Below are 6,744 nucleotides of genomic sequence, written 5' to 3'. Positions count from 1 at the left end.
ACACAAGCTGATCCCAATCGGCAGGATCGTTATCAGGCTTATGCAGAGCTTGCTGATGAGCTGATCATATATCAGCTGGACTCGAGGACCGGAGTTTGACACCTATGCTCTCTGTTAATATACTTTATAAAAGCATTTGACGCGATTAAATAAAATGTAAAGAACGAAACGGTTTTGTGCCACATTCGATGACGACTATGCCGTTTCTTATGGTTTGAGGGCATTGCCTGGGGTTCATGTAAGCCTCATCAACAGTCATAGCTCTTCAGTAAACATCAGCAATATTAGTAGTTTTTCCACACAAGATAAAGATTGAAAAAAAAAAATGCCTGTCTGTCTACATATCCACCGTTTGTGTTCAAATAGGTGTTGCTTAAAGGGTTATAAGTTATAACACCACAAAATGGATGCTATGTGTTAGCCCGAATATACGCTGCTTTGTGTGCTAGCATTAGCAGTAGCCTTATAAAGTGTTGTACATGAGGAGTTGTTCAGCATTTACCAAACTGCCGATACTATTGCACCGACGTTAGCATCCATAGAACTGATACTTGAGCAAAAATCATAAAAATCACATCGTGAAAACATTGAATGATTTAGTAATTTCATGATGCAAGTATTGATACACACACTACATGTTATGTAGTGCTACACCAACGCAGGTATCAATTTGATCACTATTTGAATGGATCTGCCCGCCGCCGTCGTGCGAGTGCGTGCGCGTCTCCAGTTGATATTCCCACTGTTAATCAAACACAGATCAGATTTATTAGGGAGTCGCTTTCGCCTGACTGCGTGCATTCATACACACATGAACGCACGCTGATAGCCGAAGTCCAGACTGGGAAGTTATCAGTCTAAAGGGGTTGGGGGGGGGGTTAGTGCTTTCACAGGAAGGGGGGAGCATGATAAAGTGAGAGATATCGTTCCCACACAGGCGCACATTCGCCACTAAACTAATATTAGTCCGTCTCGCTAGAGTTTATATGCAATACTGTGTCTTTTATTTAGAATCCCCCCCCCCCTCCTTTTTTTTTTCCTTGCAAGCCTGATGTGTGTGTGCGTGTGTGTAAAAGGAGAAGAAAGGTCTGGTTCCTCCGATAGGGAAGAAGAAAAACCGCCTGCTTGTCAGACGAGATGCTCGGCTCGCTCCTTCAAGAGCGGCAACAAAGAGCACGAAATATGAAAGCCTCGACTATCTTGTTCCTGTTTGTTAGTCTCGCTAAAAGCACCCATCGCTGTTATAAGCTAATTACCGTGACTATCGTTTGCGTTTGTTGTTCCAGGAAGAGAAATGTAGTGTTTTTATGTTGTTTATGTTTTTTTTTATTAAGATCTTGGTTGCCATAGCTTTAGCCTCTAGCTAAATGCTGGTAATTGTGTGAACGGGTAATTTGCTGTGAACGTTTAGTAACAATGCAGAACTGACAAGCTGTACTCATTTTTACAAGGTAGGCACGCATGTTTGGCCTCGGAATACAATTTGTTGAGGCATGACACGTTCAGAGATCGTAATTTTGATTGTGCATATATGCAGAATTTATGTCTGCAAATTTGAATGATCTGCCATAAAACAGGAAACTCCAGCTTGAGGTGCGAGTGGGACGACGACATCTTTTGGAGCCAGTTTGGCAGACGTCAATCATGAGTAACTGCACCCCAAATGAGTGCATTTTTTATTCATTTATTACATTTTAGCTCACTTAAATACAACATTTAACTATGATCTTCTTTCCATTTCATTAATTTGCAAAATATTATGTGGACATGAATATGAGGGTCATCCAGTTTAGTTTCATGTCATTTAGCACGTACGACAGTGTGAAATATTATTTTTTTCATCCGCTCAACTAAATTTTACAGCAAGAACCTTGGAGATCCAAAATCTCAAATTTCATGTGTGCTTCCAAGCTACGCTGACAATATATTCTCCATGGGACAGAAGCGCTTCGTCTTCAACTCTATTCTATATTAATTTAGCATAGCTTTACTTATTTACTATTACTATCAGAGATACCGTTTTTTGTTTAAATAATTAGGTGGAGGAGTCATAAAATTGCTGAATCTGAAATCAAATGATTGACCTTGGCATGTATATGGACTTGGGTTTCAAATATGCACGATTGAAATCATCAATCTTGTATTTGTGTCTGGTTAGACTTCAGTAACCTGCATATATATATATATATATATATATATATATATATATATGCACAATAGAAATGAGCAACCTCGTGCAGGCCGGTGTGCAGACTCGAGCGCTGGATATTCTTCACGATTTAGTGCTACCTATCTGCCTCGTGGATACTAGGCTAGATATGCTTCGAATTTGGTAGCAATAACAAAACTTCACTCAACAAGTCAGCTTTAAAAAAATTAATAAATGAAATAACCCGACAGACTTCCTGCGCCCTTATTAGGCATGTGACCTTGAGACTTTTGTGGATTAACTCATCATCGTCATGCTGGTTAAACAGGCTTTGAGTTTTGGAGCCAACCCCCCCCCCCCCAAAAAAAAAACGTTACTGAGTACATTTTTGTGAGCCATGACCACTTAATAGAGGAAAGCCCCAAATATTTTGGGCCTCAAATTAGCCCTAAAATATCTCATTTGGTCCCCAAAAAAAAAAAAAACCCAGACAGCACACATAAATCAATTGGCCATTGGCATAATCTCCCATTCATTCATGCATTCAGAATGAGGGTCTTTAAACTTTAAAACATGTTTTTTAAACTTGTTTTGACAAATTCAATAGATATTCATCCATATTTATTTCAAATCCTCAAAGATCGCAATGTTTACTTGTCGTTTGCTTGACTTGGGGTTGTCACAGTGATGTGAATGCTGATTTTGGAGGATCATCAACCATTCATCCCATGTTGTCTTCCACCAGCCTGAAAATCAATGGAGGGAGAAAAAAAAACATATTTAGAGTCTACACAACTATTCCAAAAAGAACCTTTCAAGCACATCTCAACTGGCAGAGGAAACGCAGGATAATAGAGTGACAAGACGCTTTAAAATCCAAAAGAGAGACGTGGAATTTTAATGCGCCGCACCGGGGACAATAAGGAGCTTCTAAGCACGCTCGACATTTATTATTGACGGAATCTATTTGGCGCTTTGAAGACCGGCAAAGTAATCTGACAGTCAATTCTAATGTAAACCGATGGAATGATTCAAGTTTTAGCAGGCGCATCGCAGCACTAATTGACGTTGTCTTCAGCATTCAGCACATGTGGACTGAACAAAGCGATGGTCTGGGCAATTTTCATTTCATTTCATGAATTAATTGAATTGAATTTTCTTTATTTGAGCAATTATATTCCCTTCAAATGTTCACACCCAAAACATTTATATTTTTGTGAAAACTGTCAGTATATATTTTATTAGTGAAATTAAATCTGCCTCTGGCCCCATCTTGTACCTCCGATACGAGGTGCGAGCACACTTGTAGCATGGCTTTGTCGTGGCAGGCACGCCCACATAGCCTCATGCTAACCTGTTACCTTGAGCTTCGGCACCTTTGTTGAAGCTATGACGGAATATACACAGTGGGAGTAGTAAGACTCGATTACGAACTTTGCTTCCAACATATCAACCATGGCTAACGTTGGGTTGTTTACGGTGCGTGGCAGAGCAGTGGGGGGGGGGGGGTGACTTTGCTCAGCGACTCGAGGAGGTGCGAGTAGTAAAGTTATCGGCAACATTAAAATCTTGCTGATGTATATATTTTGTATTCTTCACTGCCTTCTTGGATTGTTGGCATACCATTTACATTGCGATGGACGATGACATTTTGAGTAGTCAATGCCAAATAAACCCAAAGTCCAGAACCAAGTCCTAAAGCCAACCCTAATTTTAAACACAACATTTACTCTAACCACTACCCTAATCTGACCGTAACCATCACCCTAACAATTCTTAATCCACTACCCATAATAACCCAATCCATTAACCATAATCCCACTACCCTTACCTCTAACATAAAACAAAAATCCAAACTCATTCCATTCTAAACCCATAACTATAACCCTTAACCATTACTCACTAACTCTAATCTTTACTAGCTAACCCTAAGGACGTTTTTCATACAGCACCGGCATGCTACGGTGAACATCGAGTAATAATCATACAAGAGGGCAAAGGATTGATTCAAAAATATTAAAGACTGTTTGCGAGCAAGCGTATGCTTGGGCAAGTCCATCCGTGACTTGTTTTGGAGGCTAAATTGTACTTTAAAATGTGTCTTCACGTGCACACCAGCGAGTGTCAGGTCTTCCTCGGGGGCATCGTCTGATCTCAAGTGAAGGTCAGGCCAGCCTCGGCGATATGACACAGATTGAGCGAGACCGGACCAAACCGTACTCCACCAGTTTTCTGTGATTTTTTTACTAAAAGGTTGTTTTAAAGACAAGGACATATACAGGGAAGAAGTAGAAAGTGAGGTTAAAAAGCTAAAAAGGAACATCCATACGTTCTGACACTGGCGCACACGCGGATATTGACTCGCCACCTCAGGGGCCCGCGCCACGTCATCAATATTAAATGCTTCCGCTGACAATAGCCTGTATTTTTTTTTTGCAAATCAAACCCGGCATCTAATGGCCGCGAGGTGTGAGAAGGTGATCCCTCGGATCCCGTGATTTGAACACGGCCGCGGAGCTGAGGCGTACGTCAACTTTCCATTTCCAGTTTGTACGCTTTACAAATTCACCCCCCCCCCGTCATCCATCCGCTCTTCTCACCAGTCGCCACTCGACAATAAGCACACAGGGAATACTAATGCCGCTGCATCAAAGCCAAACAAATGAGGAGAGCGAGGGGAAAGAGAGGTAAGAGGCCACCGAGAGAAACAAGTGGAACCGTGAAGCCGGCCGACGGGAAAGAGATACAAACAAGCCCATTGTTCACTTTGCTTTGCAATCACTCCATCGCAAGAAGTCATGGAAATAACTTCCTTAAATAGATCACGTGTTCATCCATCCGGATAACACGTCCGTCCAACCGTTCCATTTGATCATTTGTCAATTCCCGTCGATGACGATGCCCGCTTTTCCGCGAGGACTTTATGATGCAAAGCCTCGTAAAAATACAAAACTGAGCACCGACTGTAGCGGGTTCACATCCGGCGATCGGACTCAGCGCGGATGCTCCTTCGCATTCTGTGTGTTTTTGCGAGGCTTTGCGTCACACAACATTCGCCGAAAAAAACAGGCGAAAGGTGGGAATCATCAATGACGGGAACTGACGATCTGCAGCCTATCCTAGTTGACTTTGGAAAGAGAGGTTCAGACATTCGAACCCTGAACCTCAGAAACCACAAAAAGATATAATAATATAATATAATACAATATAATAGGTCATTTGATTCATCCGTTTTCTCCGAGATATATGATAGTGTTAGGATTCTCGTTTTAATGGCAGTGCCTCATATTTCTTGAAAATTAGTGCTGACGTTCCAAATTGCAACGTTAACTTTAACTGTAACACTCAAGACAAACAAGACGTTTTTGTCTAATTGTCTGGAAGAATCCAACGTCCGCATTGTGGGCTGGTCACATATGAATACTGACAGGCCGCCACCGCCTCGACTCCACCAACATGTCATTGATTCTGGCAGGGTGGGCCGACGCCCCGTGGCCCACCCTGCCAAGCGTTCTCTCATCGCGACCGTCTTGCATGTGAGGGAACTCGCCGATGCATATCAGTCGAGGGTTGTATTTCCCCGGAGGGCTCTCAGAGAAGAATGAATAAAGCTGTCAAAACGCCTCCCCGGAACACCTTCTTTGCTTTATACTTGCAAATGTAAATGCTCAGTAATGTCTGGGTAAGGTAATGGTCGTACACAGGGGGGAAATTTTCCTATTCTGAAAAAAATATATATTGATTCCCATGTATGAATCTCATTGGATCAGTCCAACTTATTTGAGGCAGATGAATTAAAACGTGAAGCATACTGAAAATATTTTTCGATTTAAATAAATGACCCAAGGCGAGAATACACTGGATCCCAGGGTTATTCGGTTTGCTGCCACAGGCCGTCCACCAAAGCACGCTACCAAGAGATGTTCAGACCCTCAGGCTATGAACAAAACAAACCAAACATCAAAGAAATATTTGCCAATGGACCTAGATTGTTGCATGACTTTTACAAGACGGAACTGTCTGCGGAGAATCCAGGTCCAGAAAGTAAAAACCCTGCCCATGTTTGGCTTTAGTCGCAGGTGCCACCGACTCAACAGGAAGGTAAATAAGCCCCGGGAGCCAAACTGTGGTAGGATTTTTACTTTCTGGCTGGTGAGTTGACTGTGATTGGATGATTGAGTCAGGGGGTGGGGCCACCGAAAGGAGGAAGAAGCGCTTGTCGTGTGTCTGCAGGGGTGAACGTTTGAGTTGCTAGACCTGTTGATTTGGTCGAGGCACAGTGGTATAGTTGACTTGTCCATGTACAAATTGGACTTACGTCGCCAAGCTCCAGAGCAAACCGAGGACGTCCCAACCCTCCCGTTATTAAAAGTACAAAGCTAAACAGCCAGTGAAAACAGAACATGCATGACTTTCCCCATTCAGGGAAAATGACATCAACCTTACTTTGTCTTAACAAACTGTTGATAGCATTGGATTTTCAACAAAATGTTTATAATTCTAACTGTGTCAAGTCCGGGCTTCGGCCTTCCTGGGTGGAGTTTGTATGCTCTCCCCGTGCCTGCGGGGGTTTTCTCCGGGTACTCCGGTTTCGT

General features: G+C 42.4%; 1 protein-coding gene across 2 annotated transcripts in view; it reads right to left on the bottom strand.

Moving 5' to 3' along the window:
* Window positions 1-403: 403 nt before the first annotated feature.
* stpg2 (sperm-tail PG-rich repeat containing 2) overlaps window positions 404-6,744 on the bottom strand; it is a 118,967-nt gene continuing 112,626 nt past the window's right edge. The window contains exons 13-14 of one of the 2 annotated variants that reach the window (XR_015094889.1): window positions 2,804-2,895; window positions 404-742 (exon numbers count right to left, since the gene is read on the bottom strand). The gene's annotated coding sequence lies outside the window, so the exon portion shown is untranslated. Of the gene's footprint in view, window positions 743-2,752; window positions 2,896-6,744 lie in introns of those variants that run through there. The other variant, XM_086076681.1, reaches the window with a different exon arrangement.

The sequence above is a fragment of the Leptonotus elevatus genome, chromosome 5 (assembly GCF_054856555.1).
Source record: "Leptonotus elevatus isolate MCC_2025b chromosome 5, RoL_Lele_1.0, whole genome shotgun sequence".
Lineage (NCBI taxonomy): Eukaryota > Metazoa > Chordata > Actinopteri > Syngnathiformes > Syngnathidae > Leptonotus > Leptonotus elevatus.
Note: the sequence above shows the minus strand (reverse complement) of the source record. Positions and strands in the feature narration are given on the sequence as shown.